This window comes from Sinocyclocheilus grahami, unplaced genomic scaffold (assembly GCF_001515645.1).
Source record: "Sinocyclocheilus grahami isolate Dianchi unplaced genomic scaffold, SAMN03320097.WGS_v1.1 scaffold906.1, whole genome shotgun sequence".
Classification (NCBI taxonomy): domain Eukaryota; kingdom Metazoa; phylum Chordata; class Actinopteri; order Cypriniformes; family Cyprinidae; genus Sinocyclocheilus; species Sinocyclocheilus grahami.
Window position 1 is genome coordinate 60,015 of NW_015506085.1, and position 13,668 is coordinate 73,682.

General features: G+C 46.8%; 1 pseudogene; it reads right to left on the minus strand.

The window, feature by feature from the left end:
• The window catches only part of LOC107564063 (leucine-rich repeat and fibronectin type-III domain-containing protein 2 pseudogene), an 11,717-nt pseudogene extending 8,643 nt beyond the window's left edge, over window positions 1-3,074 (minus strand).
• Between the last annotated feature and the right edge of the window lie 10,594 nt (window positions 3,075-13,668).

Sequence of the window (13,668 nt, forward strand, 5' to 3'; positions counted from 1 at the left end):
TATATATATATATATATATATATATATATACATGTGTGTGTGTATGTACAGATTTATATGTATATACATTGTGACGAGCGTCCCGAAGCTTCATCAGCGTTGCCCTGGAAACAAGCAAGGCACACCTGGCCGTCCTCATCACAGGCTGATCGGTCACAGCTGCAGCTCATCAGGCGGCGGCAACATAAGCCACGCAAGCCCTGCCATCTAGGAGACTTCTCCATGAGACTGAACACTAACTCGCCCTCTCAATTCTCCCACAGACAGCAGCGTGTGACCGACCAGCCCCACAGGCGCACTGCACGGACCCTCTGCACTGGGAAGACGGAAGAGAGCACTCACGGCACCGGAGCACCTACCTGGACCTTTCTCCCTATCACTCACCACGCCAATAAATCCACCCTCCGGGGTATTGATTGAGATTTCCTTGTCTTGTGATTCTTCACCCCGTTACACTGGTGGAGAATGCAGGCAAATCAGTGAAGAATCACCAACAAGTGATTTTCTTCACCTCACCTTTTTTCCTTGTTTTTGTCTCCGGGTTCTGTCACAGGCGAGCGCTCCTCCCCCAACATGGACGAAATCCTCCAGCGGCTCACCGAGGTTAGCATCCGCCAGCAACAAATCATTGAGTACCTCGCCACCTGTCAAGGGGAGATAGAGCAGGAGCCCTGCATGCCGCCGCTCAACGCGTTCCGCTGCCGGACCCCCGAGTACAAGCTGCAAAGCTGCTACCCAAGCTGACTCCTCATGATGATGTAGAAGCCTTCTTACAAATGTTCAAAGCGACGGCCACCACAGAAGGATGACATAGGGACGACTGGGCACGGGTGCTGACTCCCCTGCTGACGGGGAAGCTCTGCGTGCATACTTCACTCTTCCCGCCGCCTGGGGCTATCCCCGATCTGTGCCGCCCAGCACTTCCACGAGTGGGAATATAAGCCCCGTCTGCCGGTCCGTGCCCAGGCTGCCAAACTCACGCAACTCGCGCAACACTGGCTGCTGGAGGGGGCTCCATCGGCTGGACAGGTGGCGGAGCGTGTGGTGATTGACCATCTCCTCCGAGCCCTTCCCCGCTCTCACCGACAAGCAGTTGGGATGAGGAACCCAACCACCACCTCTGAGCTGGTGGAGGCTGTCGAGCTGGCGGATGCGGCCCAACACCGGGATGCTGGGGAGCGAGCGCCGCCATTTCCCCGGAGGGTGGTCAAGGAGCGGCGCGCCGGAGGGCACCCCATGACCAGTAAGCAGGCCGGCAGCTCCTTCTCCGCGGGATGAGCCCATGCCCACGGAAGTCCCCACACGTCCCGCACGGACCTGGCTGGCAGGCTGCATTGTGCACCACGACCTGCCGGTTGGAGCTCCAGAGGTGGAAGTGAAAGTGAATGGAAAGCCGTTCCGGGCCATTCTGGACTCGGGCTGTGCGGTCACTCTGGTCCAGTCGCAGATTCTCGCCCCCCTGAACGGAGTATAAAGCCTTCCTCCCCATAATCTGTGTCCACGGGGATACACGACAAGTTCCCGCTCGCAGGGTGACCATTTCGGCCGCTCCCGCCGCCTGGCCGGTGGAAGTCGGTGTCATGAAGGATCTTCCCGTGCTGATCGGGAGAGACTGGCCAGGGTTTGACCGCCTGCTGGCCATGGCAATGCAGCCTGCCAGCCCAGGAGGGGGCCGCCAAAGAAGGAGGCGCACGACAGGACCTCGTCAGTGGCCCGTGCTTCTGGCCTCGGATAGCGGGAGAGAAGGTGAGTCCCCCTCCCAAAATTCTAACCTCTTCTATGATGTTTTCCAACAGGTGACGGGAGGGGGCTCATTTGGGAAGGAACAACGGGAGGACAACAGGCTGAAGCATGGCTGGACCCAGGTCCGGGTCATTGAAGGCAAGGAGGTTCAGCCTGGTCCCCACCCTCTCCCGCATTTTGTCGTGCAAAATGGCCTGCTCTACTGTGTCGCGCAGTGAAGGGAGGAGGAAAAATTATTGCTGGTGGTGTCACGCACAAAGACGGAGACCGTGTTGGAGCTGGCCCACTCGCATCCCTTGGCAGGGCATCTCGGAGCCGGGAACACCATCCAACGGATAGGCGACCGCTTCCACTGGCCGGGCTTGGAGGCCGAATAAAAGCGGTTCTGCCAAGCCTGCCCGACCTGCCAAGTGACGTCACCCAGGACGCCTCCCCCCAGTCCGCTGATACCGCTGCCCATCATCGAGGTGCCCTTCGAGCGCATCGGGATGGAACTTGTGGGGCCGTTTCCTAAGTCTGCCCGGGGACATGAACACATCCTGGTGATTGTCGACTATGCCACCCGGTACCCCGAAGCAGCTCTCCTCCGAAAAGCCACCGCCAAAGCCATTGCCCAGGAACTCTTCCTGCTCTCCAGCCAAGTCGGCATCCCAGCAGAGATCCTGACCGACCAGGGGACCCCCTTTATGTCCCGGCTGATGGCTGACCTCTGCCGGCTGTTGCGGGTGAAGCAGTTGAGGACCACACTCTACCATCCCCAGACCGACTCTTTGGCCGGCAACCCCGCGGCCTCCTGGATGTGGCGAAGGAAGCCTGGGAGCAACAGCCGGCAGCCCATCGCTCTGTAATCGAGTAAGTAAAACAGATGAGGGAAAGGATTGACTGGGTCATGCCATTAGTCCGGGAGCACCTCCCAACCATGGGAGTTCCAGCCCAGAGAACAAGTCATGGTCCTAGTCCCCAACGCGGCGTGCAAATTCCTTGCCACCTGGCAGGGTCCCTATACGGTGCTGGAGAAGATTGGGCTGGTGACGTACCGCGTGCGTCAGCCAGGAAGGAGGAGAGCCGAGCAGCTCTACCACATTAACCTTCTGAAGAAGTGGGTTGGGACTAGAGACCAGCTCGCGGCCCTCGCCATCTCTGATCCCGTGGTTGTTGACGTCAACCCCCACCTCTCAGCTGCCCAGAAGAGGGAGCTGCAGCACCTGGTCGGTCAGTTCTCGGATGTGTTCTCTTCTCTGCCCGGTCGGACCAGCGTCCTGCAGCACGACATCCGGACGCTGCCAGGGGTTATCGTCAGGCAACGGCCCTACCGGGTCCCTGAGGCTCATCGGTGAGCTATTGAGGAGGAAATCCAACAAATGCTGAAGTTGGGGGTGATAGAACCATCACGCAGCCCGTGGTCCAGCCCAATCGTGATGGTCCCGAAACCGGACGGCACCCTCCGCTTCTGCAATGACTTCCGCCGCCTCAACGAGGTCTCAGAGTTCGACGGATACCCCATGCCTCGGGTGGATGAGCTGTTGGACCAGCTGGGAAGGGGCCAGTATATCTCAACATTGGACCTCACCAAAGGCTACTGGCAGGTACCCCTCTCTGAAAACGCTAAACCTAAGACTGCCTTTTCTACCCCCAGTGGCCACTGGCAGAACCGGACCCTTCTCTTTGGCCTCCACGGGGCACCCGCAACGTTCCAGCGTATGATGGACATCCTGTTGCGGCCCCATCAGGCCTACGCCGCTGCCTACCTGGACGACGTCGTAATCCACTCCGAGGCATGGGAAGACCACCTGGACTGGTTGCAGAGGGTGCTCTCGGAGCTCCGGAGGGCTGGACTCACCGCCAACCCTCACAAATGCCACCTTGCGCTCTCCGTGGCGAAGTACCTGGGTTTCCAAGTGAGACGGGGTATCATTCGGCCACAGGAGAAGAAGGTGGAGGTGGTACACTCCGTCCCCGAGACCAAGACCCAGGTACGAGCCTTTTTAGGGTTGGCCGGATATTATCGCTGCTTCATCCCTAACTTCTCCTCTTTAGCCGCCTCCCTGACAGACTTGACCAGGAAGGGGCAGCCGGAGAAAGTACAGTGGACACCAGCAGCGGAAGAGGGTGAAGGGGGCCCTCATCTCGGAGCCGGCTCTCCAAGCCCACAACTTTAGCTGCCCCTTCCTGCTGCAGACGGATGCCTCCGACACGGGACTGGGAGCCGTCCTGTCACAGATCCAGGAAGGTGAGGAGCATTTATATCAGCAGGAAGCTGATCCCGGCCGAGAGGAACTACGCCGTGGTGGAGAAAGAGGCCCTGGCCATCAAGTGGGCAGTCCTGGAGCTGCGCTACTAGGTGAACTAGATACATAATGAAAGGATGGCGGCGCGTTCACATGCTGCGGCTTCTCTCTCTACTGACAGAAAGGTGTTTTCGTGTTTTTTGTCTTGTGAGTCTGTGTTTTTGTACGTATTCGTCGCGTCTATCTGTCTCTAAGCGTGCATACAGTCGTGAGTTTTTGCTCGATGTCGGCAGAACCATATTTTTAGAGTTAAACTATGCACACGCCGAAGAGCTGCGGGATCTCTGTCTGCTCCGGATCCGCAAACTGAGAAGAGCCAGAGCCCCAGCCCCCATCATGTGCACCTTCTACAAAGGCACCATCAAGAGCATTCTGACGAGCTGCATCACTGTGTGGTATGGCGCCTGCAACGCGTCCTGCTGCAAGACACTTCAGCGCATAGTGAGAGCAGCTGAGAAGATCGTTGGTGCTTCTCTCCCCATCATGTGACGATGGCACAGCATGGATCACGGCAAACACGAGGGCCAGTTGCTGGTGGGAGGAGTGTGGCCCAGATCAGTCCAGTGATTTTTTGGCCGAAATCAGGCTTGTGATCTGACAGCATATTATGTGACCCATGATAAACAAGATAAATAAAATATTGCATGATAATGGTTAAATGATCACAGAAATTTTATTGAAGTGTAGTATTGTTTAAATGTAATCTTTGAAATGGCAAGTCAAAACAGAATGAAACATATCATTTCAAAATTAAGCAAATCAGCAAATCAGTCAACTGAAATAAACTGCACTTAATTACAATATTATTATATTTTATATTGTTATTCACAGAACAAATAATCTTAGAATCCTTACATAAAGACAGAAAGAGAGAGAGAGAGATAATTTAACCATTATCATGCAATATTTATTTGGTTTACCATGGGGCACATACTACAAAGGCACCATCAAGAGCATTCTGACGAGCTGCATCACTGTGTGGTATGGCGCCTGCAACGCGTCCTGCTGCAAGACACTTCAGCGCATAGTGAGAGCAGCTGAGAAGATCGTTGGTGCTTCTCTCCCCATCATGTGACGATGGCACAGCATGGATCACGGCAAACACGAGGGCCAGTTGCTGGTGGGAGGAGTGTGGCCCAGATCAGTCCAGTGATTTTTTGGCCGAAATCAGGCTTGTGATCTGACAGCATATTATGTGACCCATGATAAACAAGATAAATAAAATATTGCATGATAATGGTTAAATGATCACAGAAATTTTATTGAAGTGTAGTATTGTTTAAATGTAATCTTTGAAATGGCAAGTCAAAACAGAATGAAACATATCATTTCAAAATTAAGCAAATCAGCAAATCAGTCAACTGAAATAAACTGCACTTAATTACAATATTATTATATTTTATATTGTTATTCACAGAACAAATAATCTTAGAATCCTTACATAAAGACAGAAAGAGAGAGAGAGAGATAATTTAACCATTATCATGCAATATTTATTTGGTTTACCATGGGGCACATACATTTATTAATATGCTGTCATGCACAAGCATTAAATAACATGATCGTAAAATTATTTTATTTTTATTCAGATCTTCGTATACTGTGTGATGCTTTGTGTGATGAACAGATCCAAATTCAAACCATTCAGCGACATATATCTCCTTCCTCTGTAGCTATAGTAACAATTTCAAAATTTGCCGTTAAGAAGTTTTACAACAGCGATATCAAACGCTCATTGGCACCATCAACACTCCTAAACTAATGAACTAATACATCAAAATAAACTATGTGAAGCGCGATGTATGTCGCCGCCTGGCCGGGTGGTGCAGTGACAACAATCTCTCTCTGAATGTGGAGAAGACGAAGGAGATTGTTGTTGACTTCAGGAGAGTGCGCACTCAGCATGCTCCTCTGACCGTCAATGGTGTGACTGTGGAGAGGGTGAACAGCACCAAGTTCCTGGGTGTGCACATCACAGAGGATCTCTCCTGGACTGACAACACCACAGCACTGGCCAAGAAAGCAAAGCAGCGTCTCTACTTCCTCCGCAAACTGAGAAGAGCCAGAGCCCCAGCCCCCATCATGTGCACCTTCTACAAAGGCACCATCAAGAGCATTCTGACGAGCTGCATCACTGTGTGGTATGGCGCCTGCAACGCGTCCTGCTGCAAGACACTTCAGCGCATAGTGAGAGCAGCTGAGAAGATCGTTGGTGCTTCTCTCCCCATCATGTGACGATGGCACAGCATGGATCACGGCAAACACGAGGGCCAGTTGCTGGTGGGAGGAGTGTGGCCCAGATCAGTCCAGTGATTTTTTGGCCGAAATCAGGCTTGTGATCTGACAGCATATTATGTGACCCATGATAAACAAGATAAATAAAATATTGCATGATAATGGTTAAATGATCACAGAAATTTTATTGAAGTGTAGTATTGTTTAAATGTAATCTTTGAAATGGCAAGTCAAAACAGAATGAAACATATCATTTCAAAATTAAGCAAATCAGCAAATCAGTCAACTGAAATAAACTGCACTTAATTACAATATTATTATATTTTATATTGTTATTCACAGAACAAATAATCTTAGAATCCTTACATAAAGACAGAAAGAGAGAGAGAGAGATAATTTAACCATTATCATGCAATATTTATTTGGTTTACCATGGGGCACATACATTTATTAATATGCTGTCATGCACAAGCATTAAATAACATGATCGTAAAATTATTTTATTTTTATTCAGATCTTCGTATACTGTGTGATGCTTTGTGTGATGAACAGATCCAAATTCAAACCATTCAGCGACATATATCTCCTTCCTCTGTAGCTATAGTAACAATTTCAAAATTTGCCGTTAAGAAGTTTTACAACAGCGATATCAAACGCTCATTGGCACCATCAACACTCCTAAACTAATGAACTAATACATCAAAATAAACTATGTGAAGCGCGATGTATGTCACGTGACATCTTATACTGCTCTCTTCCCAACATATAAGCAAAGAGTACGGACACACTCCATGCTCAAATCGAATAACAAACCTAAATACATGGCGTAAAATAAAGAATAAGACAAATCAACAACATAAACGGTAACAAAGCAAGCATACTTAAAGCTACAATCATTTCAAAGAGGCACACAAACTAGTGATGTCCGGTTCGCGAACGAATCGTTCGATTTAACCGGTTCTTCTTAGTGAACCGGTTGAACCAGTTCACCAAATCGGTCTGAATCATTTGAAACGGTTCGCGTCTCCAGTAAGCATTAAACCACAAATTACTTAAGTTATTCACTTTTTTAACATGGCTGACACTCCCTCTGAGTCGAAATAAACCAATATCCCGGAGTAATTTATTTACTCAAACAGTACACTGACTGAACTGCTGTGAAGAGAGAACTGAAGATGAACACGAGCAGAGCAGCCGGATAACGAACATACACGCCGGTTGCATCGGTTTTCGGATCACCAGTACACTGAACCGAGAACCGTTTCTTTCGGACACTTGAGAACCGAATGAGCTGATGATACTGTGGATGTGTAATTTTTCAAGAGGACGAAAAGCATGCTATCCAAGTATTTTGTTAAAAATCAGATAGTGTGATATAAATATATTTTATTTTACTTTTTTAAAAAGATGAATGTATCTAATCTGTGTACTTTGTTCAGTTGAAGATTATGTTAGGTTATAGGCCAAAGGGGTTTGTCAGGGAAGTTGGATAATAATTAAGACTCTGTTTAATAGGAATAAGGGATGATTTATGAAATACCTGTACTATAATTAATTATAGTTAAGAATGACACATTCACAAATTGAGTTTGTAATAAATAGAACATGAACACGACACGAGTAAAGCAGCTGATGATATTGAATGTGCGTGCAGCGTGCCGGTTAGAGCGGTTCTCGTTCTCGAGTCAAGAACTGGTTGCATCGGTTTTCGGAACCGAGAATCGTTTCTTTCGGACATGTCCGATTTGAGAACCGATGAGCTGATGATACTGCGCATGCGTGATTCAGCGTGAAGCTACCGAACAGATTGCCTACTATGACTGACACAGCACGTCTGAACCGAACTGGTTCTTTTGGACAACCGATTCTGTGCTAATGTTATGAGCGCGGGTAAACCGAAGACTTGCATGAAGGGCAATCCGGCGAAACGTAAGTTTACTTAATTACAAATAAACCGTAATGGATTATACATAGTAAGTGGAGCATAGTTTCTGCGCTGATGAAGACTAATTTATTGACGTCATAACTGTAAAACATCCTAGTTTGCAGATCACTGCCTGTATATGTGTTGATGCTTTAGATACAAAAATCCAAATTGTAAGAAATGTATCAGATTATAATGATGTTTTAATTGACTGATGTTATGATTACTGACTTTATATTTGAATGTGTTAAGCCCGCAATAGACTTGACGCCATTACGTCATCGCCAATGATGTCATTACGTCGAGCGTAAAAGAACCGGTGAACCATTTTTTTCAACAGGTTTATTGAATCGAACTGTCCGAAAGAACCGGTTCGCGGAAAAGAACCGAACTTCCCATCACTAACACAAACACAGCCCAGCCCAGCCCAGCCTCCTCTCGAAAACAGATGCGACATCGCCTTTTATACTTCCGCCGGGGAGGCGTCAACGGAGACAGCGGAAACCATGATGAGTGACAGAAAGGGAGACCAATCAAGATCTAGTGGGAAACACAAACAAATTAATATACAAACATAACAAATCATAACAAATGATCAATATGTTTTGGATTCAATGATGGCGGAGTAGAACTGTTTCAGCAGCTCCTGTGGCAGGTTGAACTTCCTCAGCTGGCGAAGGAAGTACAACCTCTGCTGGGCCTTTTTTTTAAACGAGAGAGAAGGAAGGAAACTGAAGGAGAGAGCCGTCTGCCGTCATTACTGTTTGTACACACACACTCACACACACACTCACACACTCACACACACACACACACACACACACACACACACACGCACGCACACACACACACATTTGCACGCACGCCCACACTCACACACGCGCACACACACACACTCATACACACACTCGCACGTAATGGTTTTTATACTGTACAGACCGTATATTCTATTGCCCTACACCAACCCTACCCCTAAACCTACCCCTTACAGGAAACTTTGTGCTATTTCAGATCAGTCAATGTGAGTGTCCTGAGAGATAGTGGTGCCCAGGAACCTGAATGACTCCACTGCAGTACAGAAGACAGTACAGCACAGAACTGTTCATGATGGTGAGTGGAGGGAGAGCAGGGGGGTTCCTCATGAAGTCCACTATCATCTCCACAGTTTTGAGCGTGTTGAGCTCCAGGTTGTTGAGACTGCACCAGACAGCTAGCTCTTTAACCTCCTGTCTGTAAGCAGACTCGTCACCGTCCTGTATGAGGCCGATGAGTGTGGTGTCATCTGCAAACTTCAGGAGCTTGACAGAGGGGTCTATAGATGTGCAGTCATTGGTGTAGAGGGAGAAGAGCAGTTGGGAGGGACCACAACCCTGAGGAGCTCCAGTGCTGATTATACGGGTGCTGGATGTGTATTAGGAGCTCCAGTGCTGATCGTACGGGTGCTGGATGTGTATTTTCCCAGCCTCACTAGCTGCTGTCTGTCTGTCAGGAAGCTGTTGATCCACTGACAGACGGAGGTGGGCACGGAGAGCTGAGTTAGTTTGGGCAGGAGGAGGTTTGGGATGATAGTGTTAAAGGCCGAGCTGAAGTCCACAAACAGGATCCTCACATACTGTAAGTCCCTGGTCTGTCTAGATGTTGCTGAACATAATGCAGTCCCATGTTTACTGCATCGTCCACAGACCTGTTTGCTCTGTAGGCAAACTGAAGAGGATCCAGCAAGGGTCCAGTGATGTCCTTCAGGTGGGCCAGCACCAGTTTTTCAAAAGACTTCATGACCACAGACGTTAGAGCCACAGGTCTGTAGTCATTAAGTCCAGTAATTTTGGGTTTCTTTGGGACGGGGATGATGGTGGAGCGTTTGAAGCATGAAGGGACTTCGCACAGCTCCAGTGATCTGTTGAAGATCAGTGTGAAGATGGGGGCCAGCTGGTCAGCACAGGATTTCAGACAGACTGGTGTAACACAATCTGGGCCTGGTGCTTTTCTCCTTTTCTGCTTCCGGAAGACCTGGCGCACCTCGTCTTCACTGATCTGAATTGCAGGTGTTTGGGAGAGGGGGTTGCTGGAGGTGTAAATGAGTCTCTGTGAGCTCGTCCAGATCGGTGGCAGCAGCTTCAAAAACACTCCAATCAGTGAGGTCAAAACAAGCTTGTAAATCCTGCTCTGCTTCATTAGTCCATCTTTTTACAGTCCTTAATACAGGTTTAGCTGTTTTCAGTTTTTGCCTGTAGGTATAAGATGAACCAAACAGTGATCAGAGAGCCCCAAAGCTGGCCGTGGAACAGAGTGATATGCAATCTTTATCATGGTATAACAGTGATCCAATATATTACTGTCTCTTGTGGGACATGTGATGTGCTGTCTGTATTTTGGCAGTTCACGGGAGAGATTGGCTTTATTAAAGTCCCAGAGAATGATTAAAACAGAGTCCGGGTGTTGTTGTTCTGTCTCTGTGATCTGATCAGCGAGTTTCTGATATCTGATATCTGGCAATATTGATATCTGGCAACCGCAAACTTGAACGCTCACATAATAGCAGAGGTGCCCAAACTCTGTCCTGGAGGGCCGATGTCCTGCAGAGTTTAGCTCCAACCTGCCTCAACACACCTGCCTGGAGGTTTCTAGTATGCCTAGTAAGAGCTTCATTAGCTGGTTCAGGTGTGTCTAAATACATAAACTCTGCAGGACAACAGCCCTCCAGGACCGAGTTTGGGCACCCCTGCATAATAGAGTCTTGTACAGCAGTCTGAAATGTTTTGGCTCCACTTTTTTTTCAACAAAAATAAAAAGTTTTGGTAAAGTTGTGACACTGTCACACAGGACACATGTTTTAACCTGGTCAATATATTATACTGATTTTATGTATATTTGAGTTTTAATAAGTTTTCATGTTGTCTTAGCCATTTTATTCCTCTTAACCATTTGCATGTGTGTATGTCTTTAAGTGACTCTGGGTCTGCCTGTCATCTGACTCATCACATGACAGGAAATAGGAACTGAGCAGTATAAAGGAGGCAGCATGAGAAACAATCAGGAGCCTTGTCCAAATACCCACACTTGCAGTCTTTGCACTTGACCACTTGACTACTTATATGACGTATTTCCTGTATTTGGGCCAAGTGTTTAAGTGAGGATGAAGACCACAAGTGTGTGTCAAACTTTTAATTACCTGATGGGACACACTAGTAGTGTTGTAAAAATGCAAGTGTTTACATAGCTTTATTTGAATTTTAAATACTTAGCATTTTAAAATAAACTTCTAAATGTCTGTTCAGTAGTCCCTATAACATGACAATTTTCATTTGTGGTGCTTCTAATTAAGTGATAAAAAGCAGTTGCAAATGTTGTACAAAATAAATATCACCACTACTCATCTTTGCACCAATAAAACGTAAAAACAGTGTTTTCTACCAAATTATATGTAATATCTAATTATTATATTAATATTTAACTTGCATCTGAAAAGTTTCCGTGACCTCTTGCGAGATCTCGGCAAAAAGTCTCACGATTTATTTCCAGAACATGATGCATGATGGGATACACTAAGCCTCGAATAGCACTCCGGAGCGGTATTCAAGATAGTGTGGATTTAGTGTGCTTAAAGGGCACTGCGCTCTGGCGTTTTTAAGACTTGGGACAGTCTTGCGCACTTACTTCCTGTCGCGCGCACGCGCTCTCAAGTGGCCAAGACCGCAAGTGTGGGTATTTGGACAAGGGGAGGGTCATTGACCAAAGTACTGAACACGCTGGATTGATGAGTTGTTTTAAGGATTTACAATTCCAGCATCACACCTGTCTTGGATTATCACTTTCTTTGGATTGTATATACACTGGTGGACACTTTTACATTGGAATTTACAAGACGCTGGATTTCTTAAGGACTGTTTTAATGGTATGGAACCGAAAGACTCTGTGCAACGAAGGAGTGGCTTCGTAAGAATCATTTCAAGGTCCTGGAGTGGCCTAGCCAGTCTCCAGATCTCAACCCCATAGAAAATCTTTGGAGGGAGTTGAAAATCCGTGTTGCCCGCGACAGCCCCAAAACATTACTGCTCTAGAGGAGATCTGCATGGAGGAATGGGCCAAAATACCAGCAACAGTGTGTGAAAACCTTGTGAAGACTTACAGAAAATGTTTGACCTCTGTCATTGCCAACAAAGGGTATATAACAAAGTATTGAGATGAAATTTTGTTATTGACCAAATACTTATTTTCCACCATAATTTGCAAATAAATTCTTTAAAAATCCTACAATGTGATTTTCTGGATTTTTTTTCTCATTTTGTCTCTCATAGTTGAGGTATACCTATGATGAAAATTACAGGCCTCTCTCATCTTTTTAAGTGGGAGAACTTGCACAATTGGTGGCTGACTAAATACTTTTTTCCCCCACTGTACCCCTCAGCAAATGTGCAGTTGCGCCCCTGCCTGTGAGATATGATGTGTATTCTAACTAATGCATGATGCATCTGTGACTGTTTAGTTATTGCTTGAAGTGTTGCTCTACAAAGAGGCCATAGAAAAAAATCTGAAATATAGTGATTGTAAATTGTTTACCTTAGTAGTTCTGCTTCTCTGATGAAAACTGCTATGCAATCAGTAATGCTAACAGAGCAAAGTGGACTGATCATGAATTAGTATCAAAGAATAGCACATCAAAGGGATCTTGCATCAATATCTGGACAGCTCTTGTGAAATGTCTCCTCATCAGCTGATGAATAGACTTCCTGTCCATGACATTCTTTTCAGGCACCAAGGGGACATCCACGTCAGGACACACTGTTGGCCAGTGGGCAGTTTTGCTTACTTGTACATTGTTTATGTACCTGGCTGGTTCCTTAATGTCATGATCTTTAGCTGGTAATGATTTTCAATAAGAAAAGATGGTGTGACATTTTCATCAAAGCCTGGCTCATTCAACACTTTGGGAGAAAGGTTATGAGTATTGGCATGTTCCTTCCTCAACATAATTATTCTGTGATCAACATTTTTTTTCCTTGGCCAATTTTAACTGTAGGCAAGGCACACTAATGCAATGTTCGAAACATGCTACCTTATTGATGTAATACTGTCTCATTGGTGTAACAGTAAATGCTGGCCAGTGTTGCCAACTTAGCAACTTCGTTGCTAGATTTAACTACTTTTCATACCCCTTCAGCATTTTTTTTCCTTTAAAAAAAACGACTGGAGACAAATCTAGTGACTTTTTGGACAAACCTGAGTCACCAATACTGTGCTAATACTGTAAGGTTTTGCTTTCCTGGTGCAGGCACACATCTGTCTGTGTCTGCTCTGTTCAATGAGTGGCTGAGAGTAGCAGCGCATTCAGTTGAGGCTGCATGCTGTGTCAGAGAATAAATAAGACATTCTGTTGCTTCTAACTTTCTCTCTGAGTGATAATTTTACATGTAAATATAGCCAAAATCACAGTGTCTTAAACTTGTGTATGCTGATTTTGTCAGATGAATGTGAATG